The sequence below is a fragment of the Rhinolophus sinicus genome, linkage group LG13 (assembly GCF_036562045.2).
Source record: "Rhinolophus sinicus isolate RSC01 linkage group LG13, ASM3656204v1, whole genome shotgun sequence".
In the NCBI taxonomy this organism is placed as follows: Eukaryota; Metazoa; Chordata; class Mammalia; order Chiroptera; family Rhinolophidae; genus Rhinolophus; species Rhinolophus sinicus.
The window spans coordinates 14,054,196-14,074,448 of record NC_133762.1 but is presented as its reverse complement, the minus strand read 5'-3'; the positions used below and the strand labels follow the sequence as shown (position 1 = coordinate 14,074,448).

Below are 20,253 nucleotides of genomic sequence, written 5' to 3'. Positions count from 1 at the left end.
GTTGTTGCAAATCCATTGTTTCTAGGGCTTTCTTCCTCCCTTCTTTCCTCCCTTCCTTCCTTCATCCCTTCCTTTTCCTTCCTTCCTTCCTTCCTCCATCCCTCCCATTCTGTTTTTGTTGATTTAAAGAGGTGATAACCTTTTTTCCATACTACAACAGCAACGCACGTTCATGTTTGAAAGTTCCGAAGGTACAGATGAGCACAAAAGAGAATAGAAGTCCCCCACAATCCCTTCAACCTCTAGTAACCACTTTTCATGGGTTTGGTGTTCTTTCCTTTGAGACTTTTTTCTCATACTGCTTTGTATGTGAGTGTAGAAGTCCAAGGTTAAATAAACATGGGTTTTGCACAAAGACTCCGTCTGGTCCAAGGAGAGCTCCGACCCTGGCATAATAACCACCAGACGTAAGCCCCAATCAGGGGCGGCAAGCAGTCAGGAAGAAGGACATCACCGATCGGAGAGTATGGGTCGGACACAATGGCCTCATGGACTTGCCACCATCGCCTCCATTGCTGTCACCGCCATCCTGGGACACACCCAAGGGAGGCTGGTGCATGCAGAGTGCTTACCAGGACCACTGCTTTGATTGGCTCAAGGAGGAAAGCGATGAAGGAGACGGAACCCCCAGTGCTGAGCCCACCTGATCATAATGGATCGCTGACCTCACTCCCAGGGCTTGAGAAGGAGGCCGTAAGACACAGAGGATGGATCTTGAGAGTGTAATGCTGAGCGAAATAAGTCAGACAGAAAAAGCGGAGAACCATGTGATTTCACTGATATGTGGTATATAAAGCAAAAACAAAAAAAGAACGAGACAAACAAATGAGAAACAGAAACTCATAGGCACAGACAATAGTTTAGTGGTTACCAGAGGGTAAGGGGGTGGGGGGTGGTAGATGAGGGTAAAGGGGGTCAAATATATGGTGATGGAAGGAGAACTGACTCTGGGTGTGAACACACAATGGGATTTATAGATGATGTAATACAGAATTGTACACCTGAAACCTATGTAATTTCACTAACAATTGTCACCCCAATAAATTTAAAAAGAAACAGAGGAAAAGGCCAACGGTGGTACTCTGAGGAAATCGCCCTCTGCAAACAGAAACAGTGGGGGGCTAATGCACCCCTCAACTATCTCTGGTTCCCCAAGGGTTGCTGTCCCAAAGTGCAGCAGGACCTTTGGTGAAAGCAAAACCATCCACTTGAAAAAAGAGAACTTCAAAAAGAGAAATCAGTACACGATAGCTCCGTCAAGGCACACAGAAGAGAAAACTGCATGCCTGCGTTACCCAAAGAAGTTCAAGATTTCCCTGTTCAAGCTCATTCACATGAGGGATGCAGCACCGCGTGAGGGACGGGCGTCCCCCCAGAGCTGTGCGGCCCCAGATCTCTCTCACACCTCCTTCGGAAAGGCTTGCCTGAGGCCAGGTTACTCATATTAAGTGGGAAAGATGGGAAAACCACCTGTAAAAGAACAGTGTGCTAGGCAGTGTTCAGACGCCCCTGTGTTCTGTGGAGGTTTTCTTCCTGTGGGGGAGCCTGGCTACCTCAGCAATCCTGCCAGATGCCCTGCGGCTTCCACGTGAATACCGTTAGTGACGGGGAGCTCACACTCTTCCAAGGCAACAGGGGTCCATGAGAAGCCCGCAAGTTCACAGGGGCCACACTCGTCTGAAGAGGTCCACTGCTGCCCAGCCGAAGTGTGAGGTGCCCTGGGCGACACCTTCCCCTGTCTTCCTCTCCCACATCCTCCCTCTGCCCCCCGCAAACACACTCCTCATTCTTGAATTCAGGAGTCGGAACAGAGTGAACAGCGGAGGCACAGAATTCCAGAATTGGAAGGAACTTGACAGAGTATCCCAACCCCTCTCCTGCAGCAGCTCCCGTATCACGCACAAGAGAGTCAACAGAGGCCCTTTGCAAAGAAAGCTGGGAGAAAAAGAAAACAGGTTTATTGAGCATCTACTGACAGCTAGAATTGTGAAAACTGTCTCCTTTTGCCCTCACAACTCCCCTGAGAGATGGGAGCCATCGGCCTCCTGTCACACACGAAGAACCCTACACAAAGGAGGTCATGTAATGTCACTGGGGACACACAGACTCCCAGCTGCTGAGTGCAAGGTCACCTCCATTCCACTTCCTCTCGTCCCTCGGGGGAGACCAGTCTTCGGAAACCTGGGCCCTCCTTCAGGCGCAATGGCCGAGATCATGGAGGCCTTCAGACAGCCAGCACCCCGCCCACCCCGGGAGCCAAGGACACGCACTGACATTCTCACCCAGATGGGAGCTGACGTCCTCAGCGTCTGGGAGGCTCGGTGGCACGCGGCTCCTCACAGGATGGGGTGATGGGAGAGGTCAGGGCCCTTTGGTAGCAGGAGACGAGGGAAGGTAGTGGGAGGGAGGCCAGACCAGGAAGTGTGAGATCTTCCCAGGGCACAGAGCCAGGGCCTGAGCGAGAAGCTGCCAAAACGCATCACACTCCAGCCACTGTCCACAGCTGCCGAGCCACCGGGGACGGGGTCAGGAGGAACCCAGAAGGCCCTCGGGGGCTGTCAATCGGAGACCGGGGATGCAGCTGTGTCTCCCCTACCCCCTCCAGCAAAAGGCTTTGACTTTGGAGGGAGAGAGGAAACATGGGATGGCACCGCAAGGACGAGATGTCAGTGTCCTAGGGCAGGGCATGCGTGGCTGATATAACAGGCGGGGAGAGAAGTGGGGAGAAGCGGGCACCCCAGAGAATGAGGCCCAATGTGCTTCAAAAGCCCAGCAGTCACCACTTTTAAAAAACACCAGAATGATTCCCACTGAAATTGGACAAGCCAGTTCACACACGTCACCCAGCTTGGTCTGAGCACAGCACACAGACGTTCATCTCTCTCCAGTCAGAACACAGCCCAACACCACCCCACGGACCTGCACAGGCTCACGGTGGATGGAGGCACCAAGGCTTCCTGCCACGTGCCTCTGTGAGGCTGAGTCTGCGCTCCGCACGCGTCCCCGTCACCTTCACTCCCTGCACATCTGGCCCACCAGTCCAGCCTGGCAGGACGCTTTTTGGATGCTGACTCCATGAACCACTATATACATCACGGTCTCCTCAGCTCACGTCATCCCAACCTTGAGCAGCAAGTTCTGTCAGCATCCTTGTCACGGCCACAAACGCTGAGCGGGAAGAGGGCTGCGACGTAGGCCCTTCACCAGGCCAAGGAAAACCTGTCTCCAGGCTGACCGTGGCTTCCCCCCAATTATAGTCCCCTCATTTCAGACGGCCCTACGTCGGCACTAGGGACCCAAGAAACACCTCGTCAGATGCTTCAAGTCTGCAGGGATACAGACAACACACAGACGTATGATACAAGATGGAAGAAATGAGGGATCAGCAGATCTCAATCGGTGGGGACAAAAGCTAAACACTAAGAAGGCAAAAGCCCTGAGCCAATCCTACAGGAGTCTTCCACGTGACACTGTGACACGGGCTGAGCAGAGGACATATAAGCCCCTGTCAGGAATAGCCGTGCGTAAGAAGTCAATCTCTATTAAACAGGTAGCCAAGATCTCCAGAGGAGAGCTCAACATCTGGATAGGATGCAGGGACCACGCCTACAGGTAGAAGGTTCCTTTTTACATGACAATACTCATTGAGTCCGGAAGTGTGTCTCCCACGTGGAACAGGCAGAACCAGGTGGAGCAGAACCCCCGTTATGGGGACAGTGTGCAAGGAAGACATTCTCAAAGGGTCTCCAGGGAGGTTGTACCTCCAGAGATGGATGGCACATAGGACTGTACAGTTTGAATCTTCCACAGCCCAGGAAGGAAAATCAAGTTAACCAATACTATTTAAAGTCAGTGCACCAAGCACATTTTTTGTGCCAAAAAGCATGGTGTGCATTTTGTTTCCTGAACCTGAAATGAAGCCTAAAATAGAAAACTTCCGGATTATTTTGGGTTTTCAAGTAGGATGTCATCATTCCAAGACTTTTGAAAAGTCTTAGGTGTCCCCAAAACTTCCTGATTAATATAAAATATGTTGCCTTTGGCAGGGTTAGAAGGGTGGGCTGAAAGAAAACTCATTTTCACATTTTTTTTTCTTTTGAGTTTTTAAAAATGAATGCTAGGGATTTGAGATGTGTGTTCTCTATTTGCTATCAACTAATTAATAATATTGTCTTGCTATTGTTGGGCTGAAAGAGCTAACATTTGAATAAACATCTGAGCACACCTCAGCCAAACTACCACCTCGGTTCAAACTAGAGCTTTCCTCTGAGTCACATTTTCAAAAGGAATGCGAGCAGACCCCTCTGGGCCCCTCCGAGAGCCATGAGGTGGGGTGCTACACTCGCAAGTACACAGGTTCAGAATGAGCTGCTACGTGGAGAAGGTCTCACCTTGAATTGATCACAGTAAGACTCTCCCGCAAACTGGAATTTGGATCTAATAAACGTCATTCACACCACCATTCCTCCGTCTGCTACTAAACACACATTCTGTCTCGAATGTTCTTTCTCTCGCTTTCCCTCCCCTTCTCACTCCACACACATGCACACGTACACGCGTACACCCATATACTCACACACACACACATACTGACACACGCATCTCTCATCAGCCCTGACAAAGCAGGGCCCAGAGCCATCAGAAAAAAGATCTTGCTGGAGCAGGTTTCACCGTTCCGTTCCCTGAAAGGAGATAACCTGAAAATGGAGCCCGAATACTTCTCTACATCTTTGGACCTTTTTTAGTGCTCGGCACTGGCCTCTATGCACAGAAGACTTTCAACAATTAATACCCTTTCCTAGAAAAACCGACAGAGGTTGCCCCCGCCACCCCCGCAGAGCTGTGCATGTCTGATGTCTGAATATTCTCCCCACCACAGAAAGACCAAACTGCTCTGGCTGAATACCACGCTGGCACTGCACAAGGGGTTATTTTAAAACTTGACTATGATTCTGAATGGGGAGAGGAAAGAAAGCCTTCCTCTGCCAATATACACAACACGGATCGTCTTTCTCTGGAGCCCACCCCTACCCGACACCACCCCCCAAAAATGTATTTGAGTCCATTTTTCAAGACCTGGAAGTAAACTGACCCATTGGAAACAGGCTCAACTAGCAAACTGTCACATGGAAATAACTCTACCTTAAAATACCTCGGGAAAAAGGTGAACGGCGCTCTTCTGGTAAAGAAGAAACCCCGATGGGTGGTCCTCTCCAATCTTACTCGATTGTAAGCTCCACACCCCACTCTTTCCTTCTCCCATGCCCTCCCCTCTCCTGGTCTAGTTACACTGTGAGGTTCGTGATGCTCCCGCCGAAAGAGTCCACGGAGAAGGAGGGTTTATCTGAGGGCCGCGGCACTGCAGCTGGTGAGAGCAAGTGCTGCGTGGAAAAACCACCGGTGCAGCTGGAGGAGCGACGTGTGCTGAGGGAATCGCTGTAGCTCCCTCCCAGGCGGCACTTCCACTCCCTGGCAGAATTCAGTGTTCAGCGAGGACTCCTTCCCGGGGCCCCATGCGGGGCCTGCTCTCCACACTGAGATCCTAACGTGAAATGCGTGTTTTCCCACAGCCTCTTCTCCACCAACACTCACGATTTTCTCTCTGGCAGAGAGAGAAAAGGCACCTTTGCCTTTCAAATAAACTACAAATAAGTATTTTATTTTGCCAAAGTGATAGAGGGGGAGTTTCAAAAGCACGGAATCTCCAAGTAATGCTTGAGGCTCATTCAGTCACTCAGCCAACGTCATGAAGCACCTACTACATACACATACGCCAAGGCTGTTTTTGACGCGGAGATTTCAGCAGTCAATGAAACAGACAAGAATCGCTTTTCCCAAGGAGCTTACCGTCTAATTAGGGAAGCAGAACACAAACATAAGAAATAAGTAAATTGTGTACTGTCTGTCACACAGGAAAAAGAGATCAGAAATGCTGGTGTGACGTACAAATTGCAGTAGTAAAGAGTGGTCAGGATATAGGCCAGTGTAGGTCAGGGTTCCTTAAGGAATCGCTTTTCTTTCTTTTTTCCCCAATTTTCTAAACTGAGACGCCAGCGCCTGCCGTTGCCCCTGGAGGTTGAAAATGTCTACACTCTAGGAATCCGGCTGAGAAGGGCAGGGTCCTGAATCCTCTCTTCCCACCTACAGCAGTTACGTGACCCTTTGCTCCTTGGCCCCAAAGGCCTCTCTGCCCCCACAGCCTCCACCTGCAGCCAGGCCAGACCCGAGCACTCTCCCCGATGGTTCCGACGCCTCCTGCTCCCAGTGAGACACAGCCGGGTGCACCAGACCCTAAGCATACACGCTTTCTTGAGTTTGCAAAGAACACGGTCCCCTGACAACTGAGGAATTATGCAGGCCTGGGGTCTCTGCTGCCAACCTCAGAGACCAGTACTGAATATCAGGCAAATCTGTGTCCATCCCTCCTGCACGAATGTGTATTAACTTAGTAGCAAAAAGAAAGGAAGGGGAAAAAAAAAACGTTACCAGCTCTTCCCGATTTGGCAACGAGACACCACCCAACCTGACACAGTCCAGAAACATGTCGGGGACATAACGCCTGTTTATTCAAGGTCTTTCTCACCCCCACAGCTTTATTTCTTCCAGGAAACAGCTCGTCTGTGTGGTTGAAATCATGCAGGCTTTCAAAATGCGGCCTTCCAAGAGAAGAAAAAGACAGAAATGTGCTGTTTGCACATACTCCGAAAAACATTTATAGGCATCGTGAGCCGGTTTGTTTTTCTAAGCTGAGGACGGGAAGTCTTCCGTGTGAAGGAGTCAGCAGAGCCGCCAAATCCGCCGTGAGATGCTCATGCCTTTCAGAATTCTTACACAAACAAGATGATAGAAAGACTGGAATTCAGTCAGGGCATCTTTGCTCCACGAGCATAAAATGGCATCACTCTAATTCCCATAAATGACCAGACCAAAAAAAAAAAAACAAAAACACTGGGGGGTTAGCAGAAAATGTTGAAGACTTCTCGAAAACACAAGGAGATGCTTTTATAAAATTAAGATGCTAACATCAACCTTTGGTAACAATTCAGGGGTAACGAAATCATACTGGAACTATCAATCCGCAGAAGAAATTATTACAAAGACACTATTTCTTTTGTTAAAAAATAAAGAGGAATGCAAACAACAGTGTTCGGTCTAAGCGGGGTGCTGGACATGATATAGGTTTATGGATTTAAGTTGGTATCTTTTTAAGGTATAATTTTAATTTTTTGACGACATACAGAATAATTAATCTTTGGAGTGCTTAAAACATCGTCATACCATTCCATATTTGTTTGACATGGAAACGTCACTTAGTTTTAAGTCCTGAATAAACATAGGATTAGTTTTACTAATGGCACCGGATACGTGGAATGTCATAAACGAGACAAAGGTGAAGACACTCCACACCTGTTAAAATTGGTGACGGATTCTCAAGGTCAGACAGGGGCTAGATTTGCAGTTAGGGACCCGGCGGTCCAGCCCACCTGCACAAGAAACTGTGTGGCTCTCAGCATGTCCCTTCCCGTCTCTAGGTCTCACTCACCACACGGTTAAAAAGAGGACACCGAGCTAGATGAGCTCCAGAATTCCTCACAACAGAAGGAAAATCAGGCATGGAGATTAAGGGGCAGTAGTTTTGTTTCTTTACTGTTTTTTTTATACCACCAACGGGATACCGTTGGTATGAATTTGGAAAGAACAGAGTGGGGCTCCCTGTACAGCTGGAGCAGAGAGAGAAGTGGGGGGAAGCTAGAGAGGCAGTCATCAGCTGGATCTTGAAGTGGGGGGCAGGAGGGGGGGTCTGGTCAACAGACCATGAAGCCAAAGTTCATCCTTATTAAGTAGAGAAGTGAAACGATGATTACGGAGAATGGACTGGAGCGGGAGCGAGACAGAAGGCAGGAGACTAGTTAAGCTACTGATACGCCAGGAGGGAAACGGTGGCGGCAATGAGGGCAGAGGGAGGAAAATGAACCACAGCAAAGGAACGTATCTCAGAACTCAAGGAAAAAATGATGCCAATATACTTGGAGAAATAAAAAAAAGTTTTAGGAAAAAAAATCTAAATAATCAAAATCTACTTAAAAAACAAAATCTCAGTGGTCCTTTAACATTAAAGACACAGAATCAGTATTTAATATTCTTCCCATGAAGAAAACAACAGATCCAGAAGGTTTCAGACGTGAGCTCTACAAAACAGTCAAAGTGTAAACAATTCCAATCTTTAAAAAAACTCAAAGAGAAAAAAGGAACACCCAATAATTCATTCTATGAGATCATAACCTTGATAACAAAACCAGACAAGAACAATACAAGAAAGAAATTACATATCAATCTCACCTTTGAAATGAACGCAAAATTCCTAAATAAAGTATCACCACCATAAATCTAACGCTGTACAAAAAGAAACCATCAACAGTAGAACGGATCAATAAATTGTGGTGTATTTATGCCCTGGAACACAACAGAGCAGTGAAAATGAATGATCTCAACTTCACACATCAACAGAGGAAATTTTTAACCAGAACACTGAGCAGAAGACACATAGTATGATTTCATTCACATAAAATTCAGCAAAGGCTGACACCATATGATATATTATTTTGGGATACATACTCAAGTGGCTAAAGGAAGTACAGACACAAAATTCACCTTCTGCTGTGGTGACTCCTGAGCAGAGAGAAGGATATAAGAAGGAAGAAAAATTGAGACGCTTCAGGGGTACATTCCACTCCATTACTTGCATAGGGGGTACACAGGTGTTTATTACGTCATTATTCCTGGGCCACCCTGTGTATGGCTGTGCAGGTCGGACACTACAGCCCTGCATATGGCTGTCTTCCTTCGCACATCATGGTTTATAAATCAGTGTGTGTGTGTGTGTGTGTGTGTGTGTGTGTGTGTGCGCCTATATATACTGGGGGTGCCAAAAAAAAATGTATACACATGATTTGTATTCATCTTTTGTTATCGGTATATATTGAGTATTACCATTGTAATATGGGTTTTTCCTTTCTTAAAATGTGTATACATATTTTTGGCACCCTCTGTGTGTGGGTGTGTATGTTTGTGTGTGTATATATGGAGAAAATGTATATATTAATTTGTATATATATTACATATTTTGTGTATCTGTACACTAAGTTAAAATAATTTACAACAATTATTATATATAGTAAGTTTTAAGTCAGACCTGTACAAATATGCCTGTTTATATTTACCACTAGATAAACACAGCCTTTTATATAATGGGAAAGTGGTGGATTATTCAAGACATTGTTCAGGACAGGAGGCAGACTTTCAGAGAAAAAGGCCAACTCAGATCTCTCCTCAATCAATGCATGAAAATCATTTTCATATGAATAAAAAAGTAAATGTTAAAATCTATAGTATGTATGTGTATATATTGTATATGTGTGTGTGTGTATAAAATTACACCATTTTCTAGAATCAAAAATTGGGAAAGAAAAGTCTGAGCTATCAATCTGATTGTTTTCCTGTTGTAAGTTACTTTTTCTCTTATCTGGAATTCCTGACCATATTCATACAATAGCCAATTTAAATTATTTGATTAAGAAATCTCACATCTGGCCTCCTAAAAGACAGTTTCTATTGACTGCTTTCTTTTCATGTGTGTGGGCCATACTTCCTTGTTTCTTTGCGTGTCTCAAATTTTTGTTCAAAATGACATTTTAAATAACATAGGCTACTAGAAAATATAAAATCACGTACCGTGTTTCCCCGAAAATAAGACCAGGTCTTATATTAATTTTTGCTCCAAAAGACGCATTAGGGCTTATGTTCAGGAGATGTCATCCTGAAAACTCATGCTAGGCCTTGTTTTCTGGTTAGGTCTTATTTTCGGGAAACCCAGTATGTGGCTGGCATTACATTTCTATTGAATAATGATGCTACGTAGGGTTCTGCAGTAGTTCTTATTCTCTGAATGATGTAAGAAGAAGGAATCCCATGGATCCAAAACAGTAGGTGTTTCCAATACTCTTTACTCACCGAAGTGCAGTGTTGGGTTCAAGACTAAGCAGATGATACTTAAAGGAGCTTCAGAAAGGAATCATCAAGACCTCGTCCATCACGGACTCCATGCCTGAGAAGGGGGCCCCACCCCCACATCAATTATTGGCTCTGAGAAGGGCAACCAACCGCAAACCAGTGTGAAAGACCCAACTGCAAGGACACCCCTAAAAATTCCCACAGTCCAATGACTGCCACGATGAAGCTGAAATGAAACTGAACAACCTAATACAACTTGATGCTTGAACAAGAAACCGTAAAACAGCACAAACGTTCTAAGCACAATATATGCCACCTAAGATATGAGACGTCTTCCACGTCTTCCTGTTAGCAGCGGCAATGCAAACATAAATCAGTGTGACTACTTCTATTTCTTAGACTTAGTTGATGTCTGACTGTTACCACAAATATGTGTGACCCCTCCCGTAGCAAATCCATGTCGACAGGAAGAACTGACCAATTTTGTTGGTTGTGTCTAGGAGTAACTGAAATGTGAGTGAATCACAACCATTCTTTACAAGGGAACCAGTCTACATCTCTGTTTAAAAACAGTTCTGTTCTGATGAAAAGTGTCTTTAAGTGTTCAGAAGGAAAAATGGTGTAGCGGCCCGAGGCCTGCCTGCATCTCCTCAGGGGTTTGTGACAGGTTGTAAAAGAGAGGCGTCTGCTCCTCGGCTTAGGGCAGAAACCCAGGCTGTGGAGATGAGGCCAGAGCAGATGGAAGGTGGAGGGAGGATGAGCCAGCGGCCAGAGAGGGGCTGGAAAGAGCCCACCGTGGGGTTTCCAGACGTCCACGGGAAGTCGCAGGGAAAGACGGTTTCATTTCCTGGGGCCTTACTCTCACTTTGCTGTCCTCTGTAAAGACACAGGAGCAGGAAGAAACTGCCACCTTACTGAATGCCTACAGAGTGCCAGCCAAGTGCTAGATGCCTGACACAGTTTATCTAAATCAAACTCAAGTCAGTGAATAGCAGCCCCCTTTTTCAATTAAGGGAGAAAAATGGCGGTTCACGAGGTAAAGAGAGCTGTCTTAGTTTCACAGTTGGGAAGTGGCAGAACCTGCTGAAAAACTCATCCATTTCCTCTTTACAGGGCCATGCAGGATACAACACCATTTTCATGGGTGGGCAAAAAAAAATATAGGAGGCTGAACATTTAGAACAGGGCTGTCCAAACTTTTTCAACATTTTTCACCAAGGGCCATATACGGTAAAATACACAAACAGCCAGGCCACTCAGTCGAGGTGAAGTACGTATTGCCTCACCTGGTTTATTTAAGTAAACTAAATATATTTTTGGAATTTGCTGTAGGCCAATATAAAATGGATTGTGGGCCGCAGTTGGCCCGCGGGCCGCAGTGTGGACACCTCTGACCTAGAAGAAAACAGAAGACGATATCTGTGGGGCATCAAGGTAAGAAGGAACTTCCTCAAAAAGACACACAAAAAGGAAAACTATAAACGGTAAGATGAATCAAGAGTCATCCGTCCAGTCCATGCATTCAATAACTACTTTTGAACATCTGCCACCTGCCATACACTGCTGTAGGCATTCAGGACACAGTATCAACAAGAGACCAATGTCCCTGCTCTCCAGGAACTAATCTGCTAGGGAGACACTCCATTAAAATTCAAATAAACATTTTGTTCACCATGAACGCTAAAAATATAGGGAAAAGATATATAACAAAGGATTAGTACCTAGCATATCTAAAGGACATCTACAAATAAATGAGATGATAACAAAACAAACAAAAAAAAACTCATGGCAAAAGGTATGAACAAGCAATTCACAGAAGGGGAAATCCAAACGCCAGTAAACTTGAAAAGAGGGGTATTTTTGCTTTGGATTTCAAATCTACTAGACAGTGCTGAAGTCGGAATATCAGCATGAAGTGTGGAGCCAGAGACTTACCGCACTATTATGTGAGGAACAGACCTTACATGTTTTTTCCTAAAAACAGACTGAGAAAACAAAAACAAAAGTTAATATTAAATGCTGTAAAAGTCAAAGGCTAAGCCAGGCCTTCAGGACGCTTCAGGGCTAAGGCTGTCCCATGTGCAAGTCCCAGGCTTTGAAAATGTGAAGCAAGTGTGGAAAAGGGCGGAGGGACAGGGCATTACTGAACTTGGAGAGTGAGGGCGTGGGAGAAGCACAGGGTACAGCCCTGGATGGATTTGGGGGTGGCTGGATCCCCATACATCAGGACTCATTCTATGACTCTCGTGATATCTGCTTGTCTCCCCACCTCAACGTGAACTTCTTCCAGGGCAGAGAGCACGGCCTCCATCGAGGACTCACAATGTGCAGGGACCTGTGCTAGCCCGTGAGGGGCCCAAAGGAAAGCAGGCATAGACCCCAGGAGTGAGGGAGAAAACTGAAATGTGCAGTTCAGGGAGAGAGCAAAGACAGGCATAGAAACAACTCCATGTCAGAGCAGGGCACAAAAGGGCAATACTGATGGTAGTGAGAGGATTGGGAAAGACTCTGGCAATGCCTTGAATCTTGAAAGATAATTAGGATGAACATCAAAGAGGCAAAGGGAGGAAGGATGGAGGGGAGAGGAGAAGGAGTGGAGGGACGCATGAGGCACACGCTCGGTTTCACTAGAGCAAGGGACACGAAAAACTGCAGTATTTGGAGGGAACGGTCAGCCACACACAAGGGCAGAGTGAGAACTCGACGATATGCCTGTCTCATGATCACAAATAGAAGGTCTGAACAAGTATCTACTTTCTTTCACGCTCCGCTCCTCTCACCCGCCCGCTAATGCGAGTTTCATCTTGGCTCAAAGGAAAGACGGGTTTGACTGAGCCAATACCTTCAACTGAAACTGTGGCCCAAGTCCAAGTGTTTCCAAGTGAATTCCCTTGTGCTCCCAAACCTCTGGTTAAGATCAGGCACACTCTGAGACGTCCTCCTCCACTGCTCTACGATGAAGGCCGTGTGTCCACTTGACCACAGGCTGGGTAAGGACCCAGTGAGAAGAGTGGATGGGAGGCCAATCAGAACGGATTCAGGTTTCTTTACAAGTTATAAACAACACATTCTTGTAAGTGAAGAAATAAACACAGCTCACTTCTAAGAAAGCAAACATTCGTAGGAAAGTCGTTAAGATGACATCTGCTTTCTGGTGGAAAATGCAAGGAAAACAGCATGATTCAGGCCAAGCCAAGGGAAAGACCAATTAGTGTTATTTAGACTACAGCACTATCTTGCTTCCTTGTACAATAAATAATCAGAGTCTCTCTACCCTTTAATGTCGCTCTTCTCCGACTAGACACCAAACGCTTCCTTCTTCCAACACACCCGTCTATTCATACTCAGTGTCAACAAAGGATGAACAGTATTGTAGGCTCCTTTGGCAGACCTGACATAGTGGGGAAGAAAGGTAAAAAGGGATAGAACTGAAGAGTGAAAGAGTGAGAAAAGAAAGAAAAGAAGTGAAGGAATATGTGTCCAAGGTAGTGACAGGCAGAGTGACTCAGCCACTAGCCACTGGCACTGATGCCATAGCTTGTCCAGAGCAAAACGTTAAGTGAACTAGAGACGTGGGTCTATCTCAGCTTTGACCCTCACTTGTCCGGAGACCTTCATTAGGTCTGTTTTGGGATCCATGATCTTTGATGCTCTGTTTACCTGACCCCTGAGTTTTTAAACACAACTGCTCTACCCCATACTATGGCATAGAGAAGGCAGAGAAGCCTGCTACAATCATGGGCCCACCCCCAGAGTCACAGCGTCAAAGAGGGACGCAGAGGAGGATTCCACCAAGGAAACATAGGAATCCTAAATGTGTACACGCTAAATAACAGAGTTTCAAAATTCCTGAAGCAAAAACGGTAAAATTGAAAAGAAAAAAAAAAAAAGAAAAAAGAAAAGGAAAAATCCACAATTAGAGTTGGGAATTTCAACACCCTTCTCCCAGCAACTGATTCAACAACTAGATAGAAAATCATCAAGGCTATAAAAGAACTAAACAACATCATCAACCAACAAAATGTAACTGACATTTAAAGAACACTTGACCCAACAAAAGCAGAATCCACATCCTTTTCAAATGTCCATGGAACATTCACCAAGACAGACCATTTTTTTGGACACAAAACAAACCTCAACAAAGAGTATAGACTGAAAAAGAAGGGGAAAAAGGTGACATCATCACCTGTTTAATCACGTCCTATTCATCCCATTGGTGAGAGAAGTATCCCCACCTTACGGTTATAGGAATAGCCAGACACACAACACCCTACACCGAACAGAGGGCATAGACAAAATTTTTTTAATGACATATACTCATAGCGCAAGGGAAGAAGACACCGCATACCATACAGAACCACACAGGGCTTCCACCTGCGAACAGAGTGAACAAGACGGGACAGAGTAAAGCAGACTCTATAATATCAAGAGGGTGAGGTGACCTCTGGTTCCTTCAGGAGGATGTGAGGGGCTTGTTTGAGTAACTCTGTAGGCTGGCAGGGAACTGAAACCCACTACGCAGGTCTAAGCAGGAACTTTGCCTGGCCCTCTTGATAAGGAAGGTGTTTGACTAGGGGACCATATCCATGTGGGCAGGATGGGGAAGAGAACTTGCCGTTACGCCAGTCAAGCCCTTCCTGGTTTCACCAGGTGTCAAGGCGGCACATAATAATGGGTCTTGGTTTTAGGCTTTACACCACATTGTCTAGTTTGAGAATCCTAAGGAACGAACACACACACACACACACACACACACACACACACACACACACACCTAGAACTGCTGGTTTCCCCGAAAATAAGACCTAACCGGAAAATAAGCCCTAACATGATTTTTCAGGATGACATCCCCTGAACATAAGCCCTAATGTGTCTTTTGGAGCACAACTTAACATAAGACCCGGTCTTATTTTCAGGGAAACACGATAATGTTTGAATTTAGAAAGGTTGTAGGGTACAAGAACAACACACAAAAAGCAACTGTGTTTCTGTACACTAACAACTAACATGCGGGTAATGAAATGAAAAACCCAACACCACTGACAACCACTCCAAAAATATGAAATATTTAGCTACAAATACAAAAAAATTCAGGATTTTATAAAACACAAAAAAAGTCAAAATAGATCTAAATAATAAAAAGACAGACCATGTTCATGGATTGGGAGATTCAACATAGGAAAAATAATAATCCTCAAATGGACCAATAGGCTTAACACAATCTCTATCAAAATTCCAGCAACACTTTTTGTATATATAGACAAGCTTAATTAAAATGTATATGGAAATGTACAGCAACTATAACGGCTAAAATAATTTTGATAAGAATAAAGTGGAAGGAATCACGGTACTCAATTTTAATATTATATAGCTACTGTAATAAAAATAGCATGGTGTTGAAGCACGGAAAAGCACATAGCTTGATGGAACAAAACAGATTCTGGAAACAGACTCATGTAAATATCCCCAACTGATTTTTTGACAAAGGAGCAAAAGTCATTCAATGGAGGAAGGACAATCTTTCCAACAAATGAGGCTGGAACAATTGGAAATCCGTAGGCAAAAATGAGTCTTGACCTTAACCTCACGCCTCATACGAATTAATTCAAAATGGGATCATGAATTTCAATGTAAAAATGCAAAGGTACAAAGCTTTTAGAAGAAAGCACAGGGGAACGTCTTCAAGACCTAGACCTAGACAAAGAGCTCTTAGCTATGACCAAAAAAAAAAAAAGATCCACAAATGAAAAAAATTGATAAATTGGATCTTTTCAAAATTTAAAACTTTTGTTCTACAAAAGACCCTAATAAGAGGATTTTTAAAATGAAGCTATAAATCAGGGGAAACTGTCTACAAACCACATATCCCCATTAAGGGAATTCTAACGCACCAAAGGAGCTAAAACTCCTTCATATATACTCACCCTACTATCAAAGAGAAAGGAAAAATCTATGATTCTAAATGCTGAACACAGATTAGGACTCCATTTGCATGTTTACTGCCAACTCTAGTCTCATATTACTTTCCATTAAGATCATTCTCTTTCTTGACCTCATCAGGGACTGCCGGTGAATGGACTTTTAATTAAATCTCAGAATTATGTGCTAATCCCACAGCCTTACATTATAAAACAGAGCTCCGAACTCCGTCAGTACTTCCACATGACAGTTTAAAAAAAGATGCCATGCGTCTTTTGAAGGGCAAGCTTCCCTTGGTTATTCCTTGAGTGGGGAAAAAACCTGTCAACATCTATCCGGGGCTGGCCAAGGAAGAGCCGTAGGAGCCAGGGCTCGGACGAGCATGGAAGAGGACTTGCTGACGACATAGGAACAACTCAGCAGTGGGGTCGACCAGGACAGAGACACTTGGCCTGTCACACTCGAGGACGTCAGCCATGCCCACTGAGGAAGGACTCATTATCGGTGTTGCTCTGGGTACGTGCCTCTGAGCAGGGGCCTATTTTATTGGTGAACTACAGAAAAACCATGGCTGGTTCATTCCGTAGCATGAGTTGGATTCTTCCTTGCGCCCCAAACGTTCACTTGTCTTTCCCAGCATCTGGTTGCTAAGCACCGTGGTAAGGGCCCCCCAGGCACCCATAGTCATCAGCCTGGCGCACCCAGGTAAACGGCTTCTTCGCATCAGGGCCTGAGCAGAGCCCGTCAGAGCATGGCCGCCTGCCACTCCGCGTGTCTTCCCTGCACCGTGCATCCAACGCTCTCCTGGCTACGCTGCTAACACATCCCAGAAAGTGTTTACAACGTGTGCAGCACAGACAGAGCTTAGCCCAGAACCGGGCGACCTCCAAGGCGCCCAGCCACAAGGCGCTTCTCCGGCTCTGCCTTCACTCCTCTGAAGAACTCACCTGGGTCTTGTCTCTGAGATCCCCTGGGCGATGAAAAGCAAAGTTCTGCTAATAATTGTATCCCCTGCTCCCCACTTATGGGTACCTTATTTTTGGACTTTCACATGTATAGGTCTGTCTTTTCATAAATTATAGATTAATAAAGCATAACTAACTTATGCTTATCCATTTTATAACATAGCTTAAAACGTACCCCTACATGAACCACACCAACCCTCAGAATTCCCTGTTCTGATAACCAAGGGAGTCACTGCTACATGGATTTAAGGGTGACAGCAGTTAAGATGTCTGGGCTGCTAGTAAACTACCAACATTTTTAGTGATATCGAACGCTGGTGACTAGATAGTGAGAAGGAAACTCTCCCAGGCTCCCAATGGGAGCACGAACTGCACAACCTGGTAACAAAGAAAGGTATTTGTGTACAAAGACGTCCCAGATTCTATGACCAATAGTACGGATAACTACAATATTGACAATACTGATAACTAAAAAGCAACTCAGAGGCAAGACCAGAAAATGGGGAAGCAGAATTCAATGTCATCCAACCCTTGGGTCTATTATTCGGCCAGGAGAAAACTATTTCTGTTTACAGAAACAGCCAGACAAGCAAAGGTCAGCAAGAGCCAAGATAAAAAGAGATGGCCTACTGCCCCCTAGGACTAAATAGGAATTAGTGTGAGGAGTGAATAAAGAATACAGAGAAACGGCCGGTGTAGAGAGGGGATCCTAGAATACACGCTAGACAGAGATACAATTTATTGCCAACGATCTGTGGAAATTTAGAGAAATGTTAAATGGTCCAACATTCTTGCCATATCAGGAAACTGAGCACTTACAAATTGCACATTTCAGAATTTAAAACTTTAAAGGCTGCATTCTCTAAAGAAAAAATAAATCAGAAATTAAAACAAAATAAAAAATGTTGTTTGAAAAATTACAAAATACTCCCCTTTGCTCTGTCCTACAAACTTTTTAACTTTTGATGAAACAGAAGGTTTCTAGGAAAAGGTTCATTACCAGAATTGATTAAAAAAGCAGAAAACCTAAATAATCCAATCACATAAAAAGTTTTCAAAAGTTGTCAGCGACAAGTACTCCCCCAAAAAAGTCTGTTCCCCACTTATTTTCCTATCAATCTTTCAAACCTTCAAGGAACAGGCTACTCCTGTGCTATTTGAACTGATCCAGAAGAGAAAACGTGATGGAAAAGGCTTCCATCCATTTTATGAAGTTAACAAAATTCCTGATATGAAAACCTGAGAAAGCAACACTAATCAGTATTACTTATGAATACAGATGTACTGCTTTTCAACAACACATTTGCAAACCAAATCCAGCTGAATACTAAAAGGACAGCACATCATGGCCAAGTCCAGTGAATGCCAAACACACAAGGATGATTCAATATTAGGAAACCTATGAATGTGATTCATCACGTTAGAAAGTCCAAGGGGTAAAAGATGATGCTTATCGAGATAACTCTGATACCCTATCAACCAAGCAAGCTCGAGTTCCAGCTTACGTGCACCCTGCTGTCGGCAGCTGGTCCAGCAGGGGGACCCAGCACCCCAGGAGTGCAGAGCTACACCAAGGGGTGGCCAACCAGAATCTGGGAGTATCGACCCCCTCCCTCCAGCCAAATATCAGAGAAGGAGAATCAACACACACAAAAGTAGACAGGGAATGGGGTCAACCAGCTACCGCAGTTTTTTGTTTTTTTCAAATTGTAGCCCCTTCGTGGGTCATGAAATTAATTTAGTAGCTCTTACTTAACCAGCCAGTTTTTTCATGGAACCAACTGGAATGGAATGCGTAAAAAAGCAAATAATGACAGTGAGTCTCTCACAGGAAGGATAAGCATGGTTTCTTGAAACTTCTGTTCCTGTAACATGAATACATACACATGTACATGCGCTGGGTCATGATGTTAATTAATTCACTTCTTCATGTGGGTCACAGTCAAGAAGTTGTAAAGAGCACTGAACTGGGGGTAAAGGGGACTCAGTTTCTAGATTTCTCCTTGCTACAAACCAAGGATTAGGCTTAAAGTTAAAGCAAGACAGTAAGGAGGGTACGTCCATCTCCTGAAGTAAAGCTGGCCTTACAGCGTGAAGGGACAATTGGCTACAATTCCTCATTAGGGATGACTCTTCCCAATTCAGTCATCGGAGGTTTAAGATGGTGGTGTGAATGCAGTGATTAAAGCAGGCTCTCCAGAGCTATACTGTCTCAATGAAAAGCCTGGCTTTGTGAGATTCGATTCGATTAATATTCTAAAGTATCCACTCCCACCCTTCACCCCACACATCCAACCTCGAGGGGAGGAGCAAACCTGCCCAGCTCAGTGATTCTGGGGTTGCCAGGCAACCTGCTCTGCCTTCACAGAAGGTGAGGGTACTTCCCTACCCACTGACTATGGCTTCGGCTAGGTGAGCTGCTTTGGCCAATGGGACGTTAGCAGAAGTGCCACAGCAGAATGACACAAGAAATACCCTTGGGCATTTGGATTTGCTCTTCTGTGACTCTGTCATCAGCAAGAGAAGATCATGCACTGGTTAACCTGCTGGTCTAACCAAGGAGAAAAAGAGACTCCTGGAGCACAGCCCCATTACAAAGACAAGAGAACCCTCACAAGACAATGCATACACGTTTTTTTTTAAAAAAAAAAAAAAAACAGAAGGAAACATAAGCAGAATGTAGTCAATGAACAGGTATCACTTGATGAATTAACTCAGAAAATAAAATCCACAAATAAATTATAGACAACCTGACCTCTCTGTTTAAAAGCTCAAGAAGAAACACAAGAATTTAAAGGAAACGTTTTAAGACAACAGAAAAAGTAAGCTTAGGAAAAGAATGGCGAAAATAAAAAACATTAAATTTAAAGACCACATTTTACAACCTTTCCCCAAACACACATACACACACACGAAGACAAACATTTTTTCACATAAAAATTATTTCCATCATGTCCAGATGACAATGGACTTAGCATAAAGAAGAAAAAAATGTAGGTATTATGGCAGAGCAAGTGAGGCACATAAAAGGGGGGAAAAGAATCATATTGGCCAGAGTCGTCTTCAGTAATAGTCAATGTCAAAAGGTACAGAATCAATATGTACCAAGACCTGAAGAAAAATGGAGTAAGACAACAATAAAATTGTTGACTTTTTTTCTGTTCTTTTTAAGAAATAGTAACTACACATATGTTGGATCTCCTCGGTTATTTTCTATAATCCTTCGTTCGTTTTATACTTCGTCTTGTAGAATACCATTCTGTCTAGCGTCCCCCTGACTGCTTATTCCATTGTGTCGATTTTTGTTGCCTCTAAGGGGTTAGCTGAAGAACAGCAGGTGAGGAAGTGAGGTAGGAAA

The 20,253-nt window shown here is 44.6% G+C and overlaps 1 protein-coding gene across 2 annotated transcripts in view; it reads right to left on the bottom strand.

The window, feature by feature from the left end:
- Positions 1–20,253, bottom strand: part of ADAMTSL3 (ADAMTS like 3) — a 187,823-nt gene that overhangs the window by 157,602 nt on the left and 9,968 nt on the right. The gene's annotated exons all lie outside the window — the stretch shown is intronic.